Source organism: Nilaparvata lugens, unplaced genomic scaffold, assembly GCF_014356525.2.
Source record: "Nilaparvata lugens isolate BPH unplaced genomic scaffold, ASM1435652v1 scaffold2584, whole genome shotgun sequence".
NCBI classification, from domain to species: Eukaryota; Metazoa; Arthropoda; class Insecta; order Hemiptera; family Delphacidae; genus Nilaparvata; species Nilaparvata lugens.
The window spans coordinates 275-22,005 of record NW_024090323.1 but is presented as its reverse complement, the minus strand read 5'-3'; the positions used below and the strand labels follow the sequence as shown (position 1 = coordinate 22,005).

The 21,731-nt window shown below is 33.1% G+C and overlaps 1 protein-coding gene across 6 annotated transcripts in view; it reads right to left on the bottom strand.

Annotated features, from left to right (window-relative positions):
* The window catches only part of LOC111045716 (receptor-type guanylate cyclase Gyc76C), a gene marked incomplete at its 3' end in the record, with an annotated part of 43,377 nt that extends 22,351 nt beyond the window's left edge, over positions 1-21,026 (bottom strand). The window contains 2 exon segments of one of the 6 annotated variants that reach the window (XM_039444047.1): positions 6,499-6,562; positions 20,983-21,026. 6 annotated transcript variants of the gene reach the window in all.
* Positions 21,027-21,731: the final 705 nt, after the last annotated feature.

The window sequence follows — 21,731 nt, the reverse complement described above, 5'->3', positions numbered from 1 at the left end:
CAACTCCTTTACTCGTATGTGCCTCCTCTGCTCCCCATATCACTCTGTGAATCCCACATTTTTCCCCAAAACAAATCCCACACACAAGCCTAGAATGTCGTACAGATAAACTTTAGATTGTGGAATCTTCTATCACTACTGAATTTCTCAGTTCTATAGTGAGATTCTCTTCAATCTGTCAGCATTCCTAATAAATAACATCAATGCCTCCCATTCAAACAATGCTGACAGTTTAAAGTTAATCTCACTACCTATAAAGGAACACTGAGTCAAAAAATGGCCACTCATAAATTTGGGAGGAGGATTGCTGACTCACAGCAATTTTAAAATTCAAAACTGTAGTTCAGTGTTCAGTATTCTTCAAACTACAGTAAATTTGGCGCTACACAACTCAGCACAACAAAGTTCAACTCTTTTATTTGTGTGTTTTTCTCTTTCTCCCTGCCAAGCTCTTTTCTTCTTCGTCTTCTTCTTCTTCTTCTTTTTCTTCTTCTTCTTCTTCTTCTTCTTCTTCTTATTTTCTTTCTTCTCCTTCTTCTTCTTCTTCTTCTTCTTCTTCTTCGTCTTCTTCTTCTTCTTCTTCTTCTTCTTTGTCTTCTTCTTCTTCTTCTTCTTCTTCTTCTTCATCGTCTTCTTCTTTCTTACTACACGTGTCAACACTTAACCCGAAGAAAAACACATTTTGGTAACGAGTCGGAAAGTTAGAAACAATGAAAGCACCGTATTACTCTTGTCTGATTTTTTTTCTCTCTCAGTCACTATCATTTTCTCTCTCTCTCTCTCTCTCTGTCTGTCTCTCTCTCTCTCTCTGTCTCTCTTTCTTTCTCACAAGCACTCACTCAACACTTACCACGTGTGGTTCTCTGCCGGTGAATATGTATTTTTTCAATGCATGATGATGATTTCTGATTTCATTAATAATAATTACTATACACTATCGGTGCTATCAACTGCTTACTTCTTGTTGATATAAAGAGTTTTCTACATTGTTGCAGCTAGATTCTAGAAAGTAAGCAACTACAGACAGAAAAGAACTTAAAAAATTGTGATAATATAAATTGAGTTGATTACTAAATTAAAGATTACTAGTGATAGATAATAATGTAGCAGCCGAAACTAGTTTCTGAAATATATTTTTATAAATAATAGTGATTGTATAACAACTTTGAGATCCACGTTGAAAGCTAATCTAGGTTTCCATGAATGTATGATTACTTTTATTATGTGTTACATTCCACATTTAAACCAACAGCTGATCGATCTCCGTTCAAGCAGAGATGAACTAACTATAGTTTTCGTGTATCTTTGGTTCAACAGAATTGGTGCATAGTACCATTAAATTATTGTGTATTGATTGATTGATTGATTGATTGAGTACTTTATTTATGTAGATTACAATATATACTGTCTTATACACTTATATACAATAGCTTACAATACAGCAAAATTATAGATGAATTTACATGATATAGACTAAGAATATAATTATTGAACTGTATATGATATGAAAAAGCAATTTGTAATATAATAACTATAGATAATAATTATATTGTTATGCATCTACATAAATTGGCGGAGCTTTGGACATATCAATGTCCATTCTTCGGAAAGAATATTAAAAATATCCTCCCCACTAACTCTCTACCAAAAAAATAATAGAGTGTATGGAGATAATAGAGATCTAACACTTCACCTATTCAAAATTAAGAAAAGGTTTATTTTTTTATTAATTACAGAATTCCAGTGCAATCAATAATGACTCGTCGAAACGAATGAAAATAATGTATAGTGGCATACATTTCAAACTGTAAGCATTCCTTATGAATAACATCCCGGCTTGCCATTGACCCAATCCTGACTATTTGAGGTGAATCTTAGTACAGCAAATACACGTGCCGACCGCTGAAGCGCCGGATTATTATTGCGTTTGGCTCGCAAATAGAAATGTGGACGACCATGAAAGATGTTTTGAATTTCAGCATCTCCACCGAGAGATAGACTACACCCATTCGGCTAACTAGAATCTAATAAGTCATTTATTTTATCACTTATTTTAGTGATATCACTTGGAAATGGCATCAATGTTGAAACATGTTATGATAAAATAATTCAAAAAAGGGTAGGCTACTGAGATTTTTATTTTTATTTATATTTATAGTAATTTATTTTGCTTGATACCTCATTTCAGATGCATAACTGTAGAAGATTTAAAGTTCAATCTCAATTTGAAGATTAATTTAGCACTGCACAATATTGATTGAATTGGCGTTTTTTATGAGGAATTTTGACAGTTTTAAGTGAATCTCGCTATAAAAAAATTGGAATAAGATTCATCATCAAATCCAGCTAAGCCAATAAAGACAAATCAAATCCTTCACTAACAAATACATAGGTATGTAGTGCAAAAATTGATGTTGTGGAACCTCAACAACTTGAAAAATATTTATTTACTGTATTTATTTTTTCAATCATTCAGAATTACACAACTTACAGAAAAGTACCACCGACTTACGCCCAAGAACTTAAGAATTCGAGAGCTATTCTCAAGAACTTGAAAATACTACTGTCAATTCCACTCAAGTATAAGCTTGTATAAGCTTAAACCTGTGTTTTCCAATAAATTACTGCTCTATTGAGCAGGCAAATACCATTAGTCGTTATAGGAGTGTTCAAACATTGGCTGGAAAAGTATGAACACTCCCATAAGAATCAATACCATTCAATTCTGTTCAAGAGAGCAGAGATTCATTGGAAAGCAAAGCTTTCTAGATTCAAGAGTTTTGTATAATGTGATACTAAACCATTTACAAGTATTAAATTATTTATTCGTATTAAACCATCTACCAAACCAACTCTAGTAGTTATCTGTATATCATTATTCATAGACTAATGTTGCATGTTTTTGCATGATCTCTCACAAGTTCAAGTTACGGTATTTCATTTATGTAATCCCATCTTCTCCCATCAATTAAAAAAACCTATTTTTATAGTTTGTTTACAACGCATTCACTACGACGCAGTTATGACCCATAAAGTATTTGCGAGGCTATCGTATCTTTCATACTTAATATTTTATAGCAACGTGGTTGAGTCACAAGTTCCATTTCATTTGTTTTGGTGGGAGGAAGAGAGAAAGAAAGCGAGCGAGAGAGAAATGTTGACCTCTTTGTTTCCGGCCTAATGGCTTTTGATGGTCATTGAACCCCACCAATATTATTTTTTCCTTCAAGTAGTGTTCCTCAAGTATAAACATTACAAACTTTCAACTTACAATAATTGTTCCAATTTTTATTATTTATTCCTATAAATATAGACCAAAATGATTGAGTGTTTTACCCATATTCTATATTTGAACAGCCTCTGATAGTGTTTCAGCCAGTGGCAGGCCTCATCCTCATCAGAGCACTCGGACCTCCTTTATTATTTACCTCCAAATTATTTTACAAATACTGGGCTGTAAGAACAGCGGATCCTATCAATCATTTATATTATTAAGGTGAAATGAAAGAGATTTTGTCTATTTACTTTTATATTATGTGGAACTGACAATAACTCTTTTATTTCATCTTTTTAAGGAGATCTTTTTATTTCTCTTTTTTAAGGAGAAATCCACAACACCTCTGTTTATAGTGTAAAGTTAATATTATTCTTTGAACTGTGATTATGATTTCGAAGCAGGTATCCAAATACCAAAACACAACAAAAAAGTTGCCTATCGCATTTTAATAACCTTGAAAAAACTGAACTTGCATTGCAATCTCTGTTGTCAATAATTGATAGATCTAGATCTTGAAACCGCATCTGTACAAATAGAAAGTGTTCTGTGCAACATTGTTGATAGAGTGAAAGATATCACCTTGAGTTTCATAAAACAGTACTGTGACTCAATCTATTTATATGTATTGTATAGTATATCCAGTGTATAAATACCAGTTGTATTGATCTTGAAAGTACTTGTTACCTTGTACAGAATCACTGAGACAATGTTTTATTTGAGTACCTACACCGATCAATATTTTTGAGTGCACCACGGGTGAAGAACGTCAACAACTACCTCAAAATATCTTTCTCGCCTCAAATTTTGACATTCCAACAAGATAATCTATGAACATGTAAAGATTTTCATAAACTTTGCCAAATAGAACAGAATCAAAAGATTACATAGGCTATAGGCCTGCATCTCATTAACAACTCTACTACAGTGAGGAGACTGAAAAGAAAGAAGCCTACAGATCTCGTGTAAATGTAGTATAGTGTCAGTGTTAGTGAGTGATTCTGAAGCATAAAGGAAGTATATCTATATTAATAATATAGAAGTATAATAAGAAGTAAAAATAAGAAGTATAATAAATTAAAAATTTGGGTTCAACAACATTGAGTGCTCTCCACATCCTCTAAAGATGCTTTTTTATTTTTTATTTACTCTACTTTACTTATTCTATTGTTTTTGTTGTTTTTTTTATTGTAAATCTTTAACTGTCAGGTTGTTGTAATGCAGTTCACGGTGCTCATTCCCCACACCCAGACTTGTTGTCTTTGTGGGGAATATTCACTATTTATATAATGTTTCTGCTGCTGTATTACCTTTTTTGGTGAATAAAGATCATTTGAATTTGAATTTTTGAATTTGAATAATAATATCTAATATTACTTATTTAATCTGTGCTGAAAGTAACAGTGCATGGGCATTGCTCAATTAGACTGTGTAGGAGTGATATACCCCTTTAGTGTCCAACTTTAAGCTAGAATTGAACTGTTCATTAACCAAAGTGTTAGATTGCAGTCAAATTAAAAGAAAAAAAAATATATTAAAGAATGAGAAAAGATTAAAAGATCAATCAAGGACTTCTTTACAATTTAAAAAAAAACATGTCTACTGTTCTGCCTGTGCTTTAAATCAAAATTGTTCTCTAAGAATTAGCAAATAGAATACAAGTTTATAGATTTTAATTTTCTACGGTACTAGATATTGAACTATCTATAAGCTAGCCAACTTCACCCAACTAAACGATTCACTTACATAGGCTAGTGAAAGGACAAATTTGTTAGGCCTATATGAAAACTTCTTATATAATTATTTGTTATATAAGGATAACTGTGTCTATTCAACCATCCATTTTCATCAGCTATTCCATTTTAGTTAGTCAACTACACCATCCACTGGCATGGTACAAAACATGCTCGTTGCCAAAGAATCAATAATTATCACAGATATTTCTCAACAGTTTGTTTTTTCCCCATCAAATATCAATTAGGCCTAGATGACGTTAGTGAGGCGGCCTTCACTCACCATAATATTACCAATAATTCTGGTTTCTTTTGCCTTCTTGACCCACAACAAGTCACAAGAAACACGTATGGGCGTGAGATAGCTGTTTTTACTACAATCAACACTGAAATTCTCATCCACGATCGTTTAATTGATTCTAATACCAAGATAAACATACTACTCAGTACTTATCAGTCTCACTATGATAATTTGATTAAAAACACATAATATATTCAGAGTCACTATTTTTAATACTACACTCACTATAGTAAGATCAACTTCAAACTGACAGCTTTACTCATAAATCAGATACATCATATCCATTCACTCAATGCTGACAGTTTTAAAGCGAATCTCACTATACAATAGTTTAATTGATGCAAAACATATTCATTTCTTCATTGTTTCTACTCACCCCCCCCCCTTCTACAGTAACTAAGTTTGCTGTTTTTCATGCAGATTCATTACAAATATAACATTACTGTTCCCTATTATGGTTTCAAAACTATCTATAGGCTACATATTGCATTCTACTACACACCAAGGCTGTAGCATCTATTTGAATAATAATATTTTGTTGGAATATTATTCAATTACGTAATAAAATTGCATGTAACAATTTGAATAATGTGCTAAGAACTGTTTCTACATGAATAAATAGTTGTGGAATGTCGTGATTGCTTGTTTTATTTATAAATAAACAAACTTGTCTTCCGTGAAGGTGATATTTTTTGCTGAGATGAAGCCAGATCATTACGTAATCGAATCATTTTGTTATACACCTAGGAGTTCCTGCTGGATTTTTCGAAAGACGGGAGGATTAAAAAAAAATTATTCATTGTGTCCTCAAACAGTAAATTATAGCTTTATTAATGTTATATAAATATAACTCAGTAAATCATACGATAAAAGCACAGAATACAACATACTGTATTCTGTGGATAAAAGATAGCGAGATCCACTTTTTTGAATATTGTCATTGATGTAAGATTACATTTTTTTGTCTATATTAAATTTGTTTTTCTACTTTTAGTTTTCTAAAAAAAATTGGTGATGTTGGAATTTGAATAAATGAATAATTCTTTACATACTGTATTATATAAAAAATGTAGTATCACTATAGGAGTCTGAGATGAACTTGGGCATGTACGGCCAGAAATTTGATGGGTTTTCAGTTCATTTTTCAGTTTTACTAGTTAAAATTTATTCAACGATTTTGATTAACTCACCTAAGCCGTTATGACGTCAGCATGTATCCATCGATAACATCTCTATCACGTGAGTTCGAACTACCTGTAATTATTGAAAGATAAAATATTAGAATCCACAATTTCTCAAAGCAGGATCACAAAATAAATACACAGTTCATTAAAGATAACTCATAAACAGAGTAGAGCATCAAATGCAATGTAAACGTTATGCATAAATGAGAAACTAGAAAAACGAAGGATAAGAAACATGAGAGAAGGCTGTTAAAATCGGTCTTTTGAAATTTCTAAAATAATAAATAATTATAGTCTACATGAAGCTGGATTCTCACATACCAGTGACAGTCAAAGTGACAGGTACAGTGAAAATATAATTTTAATGAGTTCTGATTGAAATTTACCCACTCAGCGAAGACTAACGAGTATGGATAATCCTAATTTGAACTTTATGGAAAAAATATTTTCACTGGGACGATTACTTTCAATTTCACTGTTACTGATGTGAGGGAATCCAGCTTAAACCTACAGCACAAAGAATCGCTTGCTTTGTTCCAATTAATTATTTTATTCGAAATTTACTAAAAAGTTAAAGTTGAATTTAAATTTATTAAATTTAAAGTGAAATTTACTATTAAGTATCAGCAACTATGTTATTTATATGAAATGCTCAGGCTGACTATTTAAAGAGAAGCGCTAGTTTGAGAGAGTTGTAGAATTTGCCGATTGTTAATGAAATTCCAATTATAAAAAACTTAATGATCAAATATTTTCAAATGTTTATAAAAACGAAATGTTTTTCTGCAGATCATCACAAAGTAATTTTTTTAATTTACAAAAATAATTTTAAATCCGATAGAATGCATTGTATTATTAACAGTATATTTAGATGATGCAATAGTTCCTTCAAGTTACAGTTTTGTGATAAAATAGTTTAATAATTATTCATCAAAATATTAATAACTCAATCACGATGGAATTTATGAAATTTCGTCAGATATTATAATATTATCTTACTCAACTGTCCATCGAAATAACACCATGTTATTAATATTTTTACAGTCTAGAATATTTTTGTGAACGTTATCAAAGCAAAATTATGAAAATGTAAGGGAATTATTATCGTTGTCAAAATTATTCGCTATTCTTAAAATAATTCAACTATTTTGTATCTCAATTTTATTTTTCTCCCACAAGGCACACAATAACATGAAACATATCCCCACAAAAACATTATTTAAAATCCCAACTTAGTTATTAAAACACTTATCACTCATTATCAAATGAGTTCAATCATAGAGAAACAATAGCATAAGTTTATATGCTATTGTTTATCTATGGTTCAATTCACTATGATGTCAACATTCCTTATTAATAATATCATAGGTTCATAAGCCAACAGAATTAATAATTATTAATAAATAACTAATAATTCAACAATATAAGACAGTCTGCCTATTGTCGTAGTAAATACAGTGTATAATCCTACAAATTCAAATGATATCAACACCACAGTACAATACTGTCAGAAGAATTTAGGCTAGATAACACCCGACAAAGAACTAATGAATGGGGAAATAAATCAAACCAGTCAAGTGACAGATTATACTTTAATATTAAGGGGTAGAAATATCTATATAATAGAAAATGACATGAATATCAACTAATTGGTACATGCCTAATATTTTCAACAAACACATAGAAAACTAGGCCATAACCGAAAATTTATCATCATGTGTCGTAAAATCCGATCCCGTTACTAGATAACAAATATATGAGAGTGATCCTTTGGAAATTTCTCAAATGCATTAAATATTTGATGGACCTTATTATGTCGGTACACTAGTTTTATGACAGTCATAAGCCTAAATAGACTATAGTAAGGTCCACGTTATAATGACAGTATTTTATCAACTTTGGTTTTGCTATCCTTGTCTATCATTCGACAAAGCCGGTGGTGCTATCCTTTTCCAGGTCCACAACGATGCCAAGTATGTTTTTGACAGTAGTGTAGAAATATAATTAATTAATGCAGAGAATCGGCATCGCTATTATTTTATCTTTATCCACTGCCATTATAACGTGGACCGCACTATAGTGTTCTAGAAACTTTAATAGAGCATTAACTGTCATGAATAATAAATAAATCTAGTTAATAAGCGTCCTAGAAATGACTTGAAATTATCACAGCTAGGTACTCATTTATTAAAACATAAAGTACTTTGATGGGGCTACTTGAATGTTCTATTGTAGAAACTATAAACTATTTTGAAAATGGACACTTGAGAATGACATGAATGTTGAAGCTAGTCGTGTTTAATTGAATATATAACAAGGGTTCTAGTTATTTTTTATAGTTAAAATTTGTAAGATATTTGAGAAACTAGTGTCGGTTACTACCCTACTCTATTATTATCAATCTCTAGTAAACTCTGTTTGATAATGGTGTAGCAATCGAAACTAGATTCTGACACATATTTCATACTCACTTACTTCATACTTCTCCAAATGAATTTCTCTTCAAAGTAGAAGTGACAATTTCAAGTTTTTTCATTCAATATGAATATGATATCTACCGCAACATCTCCTTCACTACAATACAGAAAGCACTCATCAACTAGTTCCCAATACTCAAATTAACAATTTCCTCTAGTCTATGTAATTCACATCAACTTTGTTACAATTTCAACACATATTGAAACAAACTAATTCGGGATTTCTTATCAGTTTCACAAGCAGCTATATAGTGAGATTCACTCAGCATTCCTTATAAAAAACACTAATGTTTCATATTCAACCTATGCTGTCAGATCGGAGTGAATGTGACTGTAGAGTGATAACAGATACGGCCTTGTAGGAGAATTCACTGGCGCCAGACTAATTTTGTTGTTTGTATTTTTTAGCGGCCGATCTACAATTGCGATAATTATATTGTTGTTACAATTCATGCAATCTCCAAATTCAACAGGCACACAATTCAGACATTTTCAACAAGTTTGTTGGAAGTATAGCAATTGTTTATCTAGTGATGTACCGGATATGCTTTAAAAAATTGCAACTTGGAAAATCCATTGATTTATGTTCAATCTCTATAACAAAAGAGGAAACATTGTTTTAATTCAAATTAAATATTTAAACTGCAACTTGGAAAACCCATTGATTTTTATTCAATTTCTATAACAAAAAAAGAAACATTGTTTCTATTCAAAACTGAATTATTATAAGTGTAGTTGATCCGTATTTATTTGAAAAGAATATTTTTATAACAGTATTCTGTTTGAGGTACCTGTCTTACTGGCCGTTTTTAACTTTACATGTAAATTTAGGTAGTTACATTTACTATTCTATTATATTAAGCGAGACATTTCTGTATATCTGTTTATATTTTTATATCTGGTTATTTATGTTCACAAGCAATATTTTTATAACAGTATTCTGTTTGAGGTACCTGTCTTACTGGCCGTTTTTAACTTTACATGTAAATTTAGGTAGTTACATTTACTATTCTATTATATTAAGCGAGACATTTCTGTATATCTGTTTATATTTTTATATCTGGTTATTTATGTTCAACGGATCTCGAAAACGGCTCTAACGATTTTCACGAAATTTGGAACCTACTATGTTTATGATATAAAAATTTGATTGCACTAGGCCTCATCCTTGGGAAAACTCACTGAACGACATTAAAAGGATAATATCATCCTTGGCTGAAACAGCTGAGACTTTCGTCGTCGGTGGATAGTAAAACGTGAGCGAGTGATTCTGTGGAAAATCAAAATATCGCAACCCTGAAATTCATAATCTGACGTATAGCCAGCTGTAAAATATAAAAAAGATCATTTTAGAGTTGTGTTCTGTTTATCAATAAATAAAAATCTGGTGTGGCGCACTCACACAACTTTCCTTGCCGTTATGAAAATTGATCACGTGAAGCTAGTGTTCCCGCGCATTTCAAGTCTAATTTATTCAAAGATTTGAGCCAGCTGGTGACAGGGCAATAACTCTGGAGACACACGAGGTCTGCTATCTCTTCATAGTGAATCAACAGTTGCCAACAGTTTGCAATTGAATAATCACATTTCGAATTTCAAGCTTATTTTCAATTTTAGGTGAAAATGTTACTGAACATTAATTGTAGAGATTTACATGCTCAATCTTTTCCACTTGATTTTTTTTGTTTAAATTGTATCTGAAGCCTGATTGGGAATCTAAAATCAAACTTTGCATAGATGGGGCGGAGCTCCTGGAATTTTTACAGATATGGGACTTGTAGCAGTTAATAGAGCTTATCAATGACTATTTGAGGTATAACTTTGATCAAAATCGTTGGAGCCGTTTTCGAGAAAATCGCGAAAAACCCTGTTTTTGACAACATTTTCGCCATTTCAGCCACCATCTTGAATCGCATTTGATCGAAATTGTTCGTGTCGGATCCTTATATTGTAAGGACCTTACGTTCCAAATTTCAAGTCATTCCGTTAATTGGGAGATGATATATCGTGTACACAGACGCACATACACTCATACACACACACACACACACACACACACACACACACACACACACACACCAATACCCAAAAACCACTTTTTTGGACTCAGGGGACCTTGAAACGTATAAAAATTTAGAAATTGTGGTACCTTAATTTTTTTCGGAAAGCAATACTTTCCTTACCTATGGTAATAGGGCAAGGAAAGTAAAAATAACGAGCGAAGCTCGGTGCCCCGATATTAGATCTTTCATGATCTGGTACTACTTATCTTGTTACTGTAATTACAGTAGTTATTCATTGAATTATACAAACTTCCAGATTGCTCAGTTGAACAATCAACTATCAAACAAACTATCCAGTGCTGAAAGCTAAGCAAAATATCCACCATTTACTAATCAACAAATCAACTAAAAATTCTAATGAAAAACAAGCCAAGAAACTCAACTTTGAAGTAACGCACAGTAAAAAAAACCCAGCTCAACAGCTATATGAACACCCCTCTTCAATTCTATTGGTGGATGCCAGTTTCACCGTCAGCTGAGAGATCTATTATGTCGACCAATCACGTGCGAGGTGCTTTGTAGAGGTCCACGCCCACAACGCGCTCTCATTGGCTAATGTTTGAACGTCATTGAAAACTCAATTTTGTTGAACAATTGAATCAATAGTGTGTTGTCCATAAAGGATCCCGAAGATGAGAGGGATATTTTCAACAACATTGAATCATTTTTTCAACAATAAAAAATAATTTAAATCATGATTTTACTAGTTAATCAGTAGGTCACATGTCCCATCGATGAGTAAACACGTAATTATTTTTTTTCCAATTCTAATATAAAAAATAACAACAAATTAGAGTACCTATTTTATACTATAATTAATTTGGATTAATTTACTCCTAGCAAAGACATTCTCCCCTTTTTCTTCACTTTGACGCACTCCATTCTGAAGCGAGCTGTTTTATTATTCAAATGCATCTATTCTTTATTGTTATGTACACATAAATTTTATTACATTTGTATTTTTATTGAATAATTTTGTGAAAAATCAAACTCATTCATTGAATTGAAACATTTAAAATTATCTCTAATTGAATTGATTAAATTCTATTTCAGTTTCCACACTTATTAAATATATATTGATTAATTTTTTCTCGGAGATTCGATCTTTGTAAGGAGTTCCTTACTTCGAAAGATTTCCTTGACATTTCGATTTAAGAGTCGATTTTAAGAGTAACCAACAAATGAAATCGGCTAGTCGAAAAAAAATATTCCGCTACAAACAATATTGCTATCGAGAGGTCAACAGCTCAGCAATACTTTCCACCAGGCAAATGAGATGTGACCAGACGCAGACAGACAATATTAGAATAGACATAATTTCAAAATAGATTCGACCGGTGAACACCAGAATATTTAGGACAAAGAGAAAGAATAGGTAAAGAAGGTGAGTGGGTGAAAGAAGGCACAATTCAGAAAAAGATAAAGAATGAGAAGGGAAGAAGAGCGAGCGAAAGAAGAAACAGAGAAAGCGGTGGGTGACAGAGAATCTACACCTCTCTCATATATCACAACATCTTATTTCCGTTTGTTGAAACGGTTCTAAACTATTTTGAGAGCTTGATGTCGATTTCTTAAGTTTTTATCAACTAACATAATATTTAAAATTTTGTTTTTATTTTTGAGATTTTTCTTTTTATCTAGTGATTCAAAAATTTTGGAAGCCTGATGACTGGCTGGAGAAAGGTGCATACTGTGTTGGTGTATGGAAATACAGACTCTACTTAATGTCAGAGATTAATGGATAGTGAGTTGATTAATGTCGAATGAACAATCAAATTCTTTAAAAAAAAGAGTATTTTAAATAATCATTTATTGTAAAATAAACTGAACAAACCTCACCCTAATGATGGTCGCAGAGCAAGGATTTAATGCTGGTGGCGTTTATAACATTATTTTTTCTTTGCATAATTGGATATATTGTTAATATAGAAGCAAATTATTCAATCCAATTCAATTTATCAGAAAATGAACAGAAGACATAGCCTAAATTCCAAATATGTTACTTTCTCGAATTTTCATAGATAGTTTGATTCAGTACAATAGATAATGTTCCAAAAGTTAGGTTACTCAATTTTCATAGATTTCAGTAGATTGTCGAAAATATAATATTTATAATAACTGTCAGCATACCTTATAAAATAGCACCCAAGCGTACCATTCAACTGCAGCTTTATAAAATAGCATAATATGCTTGCAATTGAATCAATGCTGACAGTTTAAAGTGAATCTGACTGCAACATGTCCGCCTACTCCCACACGTTGGATTCAGCAACTTACATTAATCCATCGATACATAATTAGTCGGTACACGTATACATTACAATTACACGAGCACGATTAGATAAAGTCCGAAAACAAGCAAAAAGTACAAGTGAATGAATACAACGAGTAGCCTACAAGTGAATAGAGAGATAAACTGAATAAATTGTAAGAGCAAGCAATAAAGAAGTAAAAAGCGATAAAATCCACGCGGATAAATCCTCTCCTCGGCTTCAATTGCGATGTCTTCTTTTCGGCTTCCAACAGCAAACATTAAACGATTGAAAAAAGAGAAAGTATTACTTTTTTCCTTCTCCTTCTCCTTGCCAAGCTCTCTTCTACTCCTTCCTATTCTTTTTCGACTACTTGGTTTTCTTCTTTTTCGCGAACGTCTTGAAACGATTTAATAGGACTTGTGTGCTTTGAATGAACGAGGAGACCGTAAATAAAATACGAGTTACGAGAAAAAACAAGTTTTTGAGCGTTTTCAAGTGTTTGTTGAATTCAGTTGAACGTAAATATGTGTCATTACAGCTCGCCAACTTGTCAAACGATTACTACCTACTTTGCTGCACTCTATTTTCCAAATTGTATAGTCATTTTCTAAATTTTAACGATGAGTTAGTAGTTATTACAATAGTCTATTATCACACAAATTAGTAATCTATCAAAGACATCTTCTATTAAACACACAAAGTACTAATATAAAGAGATAGTCGAGTTAAAATCATAGAACTTATAAACATTATAGAGTTCACGTGGAACACATTCACATAATAACATCAAATCATACTGCAAGATAAGAAAATCAAGATAAAATTTTCATATTACTTGAAGAGCTTACAGTTGCAAGGCTAAAACTGATAATAGAAGACTGATATGATGTTGAGACGGTTCCAAATTGAATAAGTTTAAAACGATTGAGTAAAATATTAAAAGTGGTTGTGACAGACGTAAGTTTTCAGGCAACTAGCAAACTTGGCTCTGTTTTTCATCAACTTTGCACCACTTCCCAGTTCTCTGATGAAAAAGTCAACTTCCTGACTTTGGCCTACTTCCTGACAAAAAACAATGAGGGTGATATGAACGTCACTCAGTCCATCGCATTTGATAGATTACTCTCTCTTCCCCGGTGCGTAAGACCCAATTTGCCATTTCCAACACCCAATCTTCTCTCTCTCTCCCTCACTCATCAACACCCACTCACTGTCAAGGACAGTTGCTAATTTGTAAAAGAGCCAGCTCATCAATAACAAAGAGGAATACTTGCATCATCTTCATCATACGCATCAGTGCCCAAGTGACGAACTGAATTATTGTCAATTCTGTAAACACTTAATCCAGAAAGATACTATCCTTCTGTAAAAATACTTCAAAACCTACGAAGGTGATAGGAAACCCCCTATCATTTTGATGATGTACTTATTGTATGAATCAAAAAAGAATAAAGAATCATTATTGGCTCGATTTACATGCGGTATGCGCCAAAACAAAGGATAGATGTCCTATATGAGCAAGGTTTTGTAATATTTTAATTAGAACTGAAATGGTGTCAAGATTTTGTGGCCAAAAACTTAAAATTCTACAAAACCATATTTGTTAGCAAACATTATATTTGATGTGGTTGTCATCACGTAGTTATAAGCACAGGGTTTGAGATTATTGTTAATGTTAAATTCATTCTACACATTGCCAATCAGTTTAATGAGGCAAAGGACATTTTCAACTTTGGATTAGAACTTTCTTTTGTTTATCGAACCAGTTATGTACACGATAAGGAAAGTACGTAAAGCTGAACTAGTTCTAAGTTTCAATGGGGAAACCTGTCTTATTACATTCCACACTATTGATTACAATTTGATCGAATCACTTTCATCCAACTTAAAAGTGATCGTCGATTGAGATCTACTACACATTAATTAACAGAGAATAATTCCACAATACTTTTCCCAGTCTCAAATACAATATCCTTCCACAGTAGCCTCCTTATACTACTGGAGTTTGTTTCAATCTTTGCACTAATAAAATAAATTATCATATAAAAGGTACTATCAGACATTTTAACTGGGCGAGTTGATGTTGACACGAAGTCAAGAAGGATACATAAATTCGCTCTCACTGAACTCTTATTGGCTGTGGAATCGCTACTCTCTCATTGGTTGGATTTTCTGTTACTCAACTTCCATTGGCCATCGTCATACCGAGGTAATTGCAGTTCTCTTATAGGTAATTTCGTGATTGGTTGAGTTCTGCCTTCTAAAACTCACACTAGATGTTGTCATAACGAGTAAATTGCTGCTCAATCATTGGTTAGCTTGTGATTGAATTCTCCCTTACTCAACTCCCATTGGCTGTCACCAACAATTTTTGGCTGACAAAGAACCTTATCTGTTATCTCTCAGCTTCTTATTTTGCGATTGGTCGAATACATAAGTTGAGTACAAAATATGTACAGTATTTGGCATATTATGAAAGAGAATATTTTCTTGTCTAGTGATTGGTTCAATTATCTCTAACTCAATTCCCAATTTCATCATGATGTCAAAATGTAGTCATGATGAGGACCAACTTGCTGCTCAACCCTTTAGAATAAAGGCAGATTCCTATATAGATCAGTATCAGTGAACTTGTCTGGTGCAGTCAGAATATTATTCCCTAAAATTCTATTGGGACTATTCATACTCGCTCCTCGCTCGGCCGGACTGAGTGGGAGTTGCACTATTACAACTCACGGAAAAAATATTTCAACTGTACCTGTGACTGACTCTTATACTGATATGTGGGAATCCATCTTTATCTTGAAGCTCTACGTACACATACGTATAATTCTATGCTTTCCTTCCTTATCGTTGGGAAACTCCAGTAAAAGATTTCACAAACAGTGACAGATCTCTTGACTAACTTTGAAAAAACTACTGTCCCACAATAATAACGGCAAGTACAAGTTCTTGCAATCTTGCAAGTAAACCAACTTAATCCGTCGCAGATCTCGATCCATTTTTGTGCATTCCGCGTTCACACATTGTTGCAAACGTCAACTATATAAGGACCCCTAGCCACTTTTTCATCGCACTTATAAACAATATCACAAGCCACCACTGACAGCTACTAGATTTATTGCCACGCATTTTAAAGTGACCGATACGAACCAAGTTGAGATAACTTTTTTCGAAAATTTCATCCCACAATGGTTATGTGTACCGGTATTTAATTGTTTTCGCCCCAAGAGATTCGAAAAAACCCCAACAATGCGAGCAGCTTTTTACTCAGATTGTTTGTTTGTTTGCAAGTACATTGTTTCAAGAATCAACCGTTTGTTTTCCAAGTTCAGTTCTGTATTAATTTTGCGGTGTGCTAGCAGTTTTTGATAACAGTTGGGTGTTTTCTTGTTGTGAGTTTTCTAGAAATCTTTCCAATTGAAATTCATCTACTCGCCACTTACACACGCGCAAGTTTGCGGCGAGCTTGTTTCATTTGGAAGGTTTTTAACAAGAAATCCGTTCGGCAGATTAGATTGGTTGGTTGGAGGGGGGGGGGTGAGTGAGGGAACAGGTTAAACGGCTCTTGAAAAACAGCGGTTTTTTCTTTTGCATCAGTGATAGAGCGCTTGGAAATCAACATGTTTTTTCCACTCCTAATAAGTCTCCTGTTGGAGTTGGGCTCCCCATCACTGCTTGAGTGGACTTTAACCTCCCCTCCCCCCTCCCCCTTCCCACAACACCCTCAACTTACTCGCAATAAACAAGCAAAATACTCACACGTCATTGGTTAGTTGTGCAGAGCAGAAGGCAAAATAATATATTTTTATAAAGCTGCTGCTGTGGGATAAACAAGCGAATAAAATATATTTGTTGTGACCTATCTATAGTGAGATTCCCTTCCAATTATCAGCAGTCAGCTTCGGTTGAATTGGAAACAATATTATTATCTACAAGGAATGCTGACAATTTAGAGTGAATCTCACCATATCGAAACTGGATTCCTGACAAATACTCAGCTCACACACAATCTGTGAAACCCAATCTCTTTCTTTTTCCTCGTCTTTTTTCCATCCTTCTTCTTTTTCTCTTCAATTTTCGCATATCTGCTAAAAGTTGTGTGACCCCAACTGGCCTTGGGTTACCCCCCTCCTCTCCCACCCCACCCGGGGAGCTGATCACCTCAAGAAACTTGAGATGAAACTTTGCAAGTTGTCTCTGGTTTTGGCTGCTGACATTTCTACGTCCAAAACTCTTTCCTCTGATTAGAACAATCTCCGGTTCAACGTCTTCGAATTGTTTGTGTAACTTTTGATACTACGGTAAAATCAGAACAACACTGTAGCATGGACCTAAGAATTCACAAACTAATTTCTGGGAGATTCATTCCTTTTCCACCTGAATATGAGTCGAACATTGATATATGTTGTACATAATTGATTGACATACTATACTATTTACAACAGAAGGCGATACTAGGCACTGAATAAACAAGTACTAGTGAGCCATCGAGCTGAAGAACTCGCTCAAAATGCCGTTGATATTCTGTCAGATGTTTAATTGAAATCTCGAATCAACAATATTCCATATGAATTTCACATGATTGTATCTATTTCCTCCGAGATATTTCCTCTCATGAGTATTAATATTATATTCATAGCATACATGAATTACAGTGAATATACAGTTCGTTGAATTACAGTGAATATACAGTACCAAGCTTCGTTCGAAACCAAAGGATTTGAAATATGAAAATATTATCTCTTATAGCTGCGTACAAACAAAGAGCCAATGAGGAACTAATACAACAGAAACTGGAGAAATTAGTCGCATTTCTATCACCTCACTATGAACATTCAACAACTGTATGTTTGGAAAGATAATTTCAAATTTGATTTTCTTTGGTATCATTCTGTTACTTTCTGGACCTATTCTTTCTATACCAACTCTCTGTCTCATTTCTAAAGGTGCGTACAGATTTACGCGCCGCGAACATGAGCAATTCACTTTTAATCAGCTGATGCCAAGCTTTTTATATCTGTATCTTACTGTTTCTGTAAAAATACAGATATAGTCAGCTGATTAAAAGTGAATTGCTCATGTTCGAGGCACGTATATCTGTACGCACCTTAACAGACTATATGGAAAACTCTCTGTCGATCAGCTGCTACTTGAAGGACGAATAAATCTTTTTTGGACCTTCAGCGAGTTTTCCCAGAGTAGAGATCAATATAGCCTACATGTATTCTAGATACCTTGGTAGAGATCTGTTCCGAATAAATTTTTGAATCACGAACCTACTATATTCCAAATTTTTATCAAAATCACGAGCCATTCACGAGATCCGTCTGACATAGGCCTACATACAAACAGAAATTGGTAGAATAGGATATTGAGCACGTATCCTTTATCGCCTTATCAAGGATAAAGGAGTAAGTCAATCTTATCGTCCAACGAACTCGATGTGCATAATGGTTCAAAGAATGTGTGATGAAGATTTCAAGCTAATATTGATGAGAGCATACAAAAATTAACGTCGAACAAACCCACAAACGGACGACTAGAGCCTCAAGTCAAAAGTATGAACACACTGCGTTCATTCAATTCATAAGTTATTGTATTCGTTAATATAATACACTGCTCAACATTATCCTGGATTATCTTCATTCTCCGGTACACGTACCACGTACAGTAATAAGATTAAATGGAGCTTACAAATGGAACTTACATGTTTCAGATTTAAATTATCCTTCAAAATAGCTCTGTATATTGTTCATGGAAATCAATGTATTACTTATTCATCATTGTACAATGATTGTGTCAAGTCGCTTATTTATTGAGTTCAATTTAGCTTCAAAATCGATCGAGAACAATTAACGTAACATGAAGCTGAAGAGAATCCAATGACACAAAGAATTCTACTAGGTTTCTTGCAATTTGCTGTAGACGTATCATGAGATTATCATTAAAGAGAGACCATCTCAGGAAATTATCGTTTTTCACCAGTTTACTTTTCATAAATACATGTATTTTTCTCTGTCATTTCTCACATTTATCACTTCAGCTATGACCTGTGCCTAAGCTCGACAAAAATGAACAACATTTTGGAACAGATTTGCTACAAAAAATTGAACACAAAACTGAAAACATAACTAATTTATACATTTAATTGAAAGTTCAAATCCCATCAACTTTATCCAACGCTAAATATAACTATCAAACTATCACAGGTTTTGTTATGATGATGAAAGACTGGCAATCAAAACAGTGACCTCATTGTTTGCTACAGTGAGATTCATATGAAATCGTCAGCATTGATCAAATGGGAAGCATTCATAAGGAATGCTTCCAGTTTGAAATGAATCTCACAAAACTGCTGCTGCTGTTGTTATTGTCTTCATTTCGAAAATGAATCTAGGTCAAAAAAGGTTCTCCTCTGAATTAAATAGAGAAAGATACAATCTATATAGAGCACACTATAAAATAAAGAGTGATACACTCTATAAAATAAAACTATTTCTGCTATCTGTTCACACCGTCATTCTGATCATTATTACAGTATTATATTTGGGTTTCTATTATGACCGGAAAATATTTCAGTCTATTCTATTACTAATGCTATTACTATTACTAATCTTCGGTCTGCTAGCACCGCCTGGTTCGTTGGTTCGAATCCCGCCGGTGGCATGGAAGTGAGATGATCTCATCAATTCAGCAACGCACTTTCCATTACCCACGCACAAGCAAAAAGCTCATGTAGGCATCATACGCAATAGAATAATCTATATAAATAAAAATATAAATCTCAGTACCCTTTTAAATTATTTTGTCACAACATGTTTTGGACATTAATGCCATTTTCAAGTGAAAATTATATTTCAAAGGATTATTTATATTATTATTTTTTATTTATATTAAAAGTAGTCCTGAAGAAGAAATCATGTTTTTGGACTCAGGGGACCTTGAAACATATAAAAAACTTGAAATTAGGGTACCTTAATTTTTTTTGGAAAGCAATACTTTCCTCACCTATGGTAATAGGGCAAGGAAAGTAAAAAGAGAATAATCTATCTTTTTTTATAAGATTTTCATAAACTCCCTACAATAAAACAAATTTCGACACGTTCGCCGTGTTTTCTTACATTACAATTTCACATTACATTTCTTCAATTTTCAATCAGTTCTTTCGAAAAGATTTTGGAGCTAATGAAGTTTGTTTGGATCTGGTGCACAGGATTTTAGTACCTAATTGAATTTCACTACAGGAATATTCTTCAACAAAAGATTCACTCAAATTCATGAAAATTGTGAATTAGAACAGTTTAATATGCGTAGTTTCTACACTTTGTTACTATTCTAACAAGAAAGTTTCTTCTATTCTTTAGTAAGATTCATTTAAAACTGACAGCATTACTTATAGATATAATAATAATAATAATCAATTCTATTTCTCATTTAACCAATGGTGACTGTTCTAACGTTTGAAGATTGAAGTAAATCTTTCATAACCAGAGAGTATAATAATCTAAGATTCTATACTTTCACCATCATATTCTATACATACCAGTGAGTAAAGAATGTAACATTCTATACACTCTATACTTTCATACTCTAAAGTAATGTTACGTTATATATACTCTGTGTTCATACCTCACCATTATAGTGTTACGCGTAACATATAGAAAAATATTGTGCACTCATTGCACTACTTACGAAGTGTTGCTTGCTTCGCCAAAACAAAAACACAACTTCACCCAAGTATGAATGTAAGAATGTATGAAGTAAGAATGTATCTACGCTGATCTGATTTGATGTAACAAATTACCAAAAACAAACTTTGAATGCATTAAAACTTCGCAATCTACGTCATAATAGTGCTCGACTGACGTATATTGTAGTATAGGTATACCATTCACCGCTACGGTTGTTAAAAACATGAAATCGTATGACGTCAGTGCTGTCGAATATTTCAGTTACAAATAATTTCAAGGTAACGTTTACGTGATAATTACCATCCGAGCAACCTCCTAATACCTAATTCAAAGTTCAACTTCAACTTGGACGCTTGATCCTAGGCATCTCAACAGTTTTACATTGTTTTAAACGTTTTTAAATATCTTTTACATTCACAATTTTTACAGAAATGTTTGCAATGTTTCACGATTTTTTAGATGTTTCACTCGCGACATTCTGTTTGTGAAACACGAACTGGAGTTGACTACTACTTTTCTACATTGTTGATAGTGATAAACCTAGTGGAAAAGTTACAAAATTCTAACGCTATGAACAAACTTATATCGCAATGAAGAAAGAGGGTACGAGTAGGAGGATAGGATATCCTCTACTACTACTTCTTTCTATCCTACAACTACTTCTTTCTTGTATTGACTCCTCCTCTAAACACGGACTTGCTCCATATTAGGGGAGTAATTTTCAGGAGAATATATTGTAAAATGTACTTT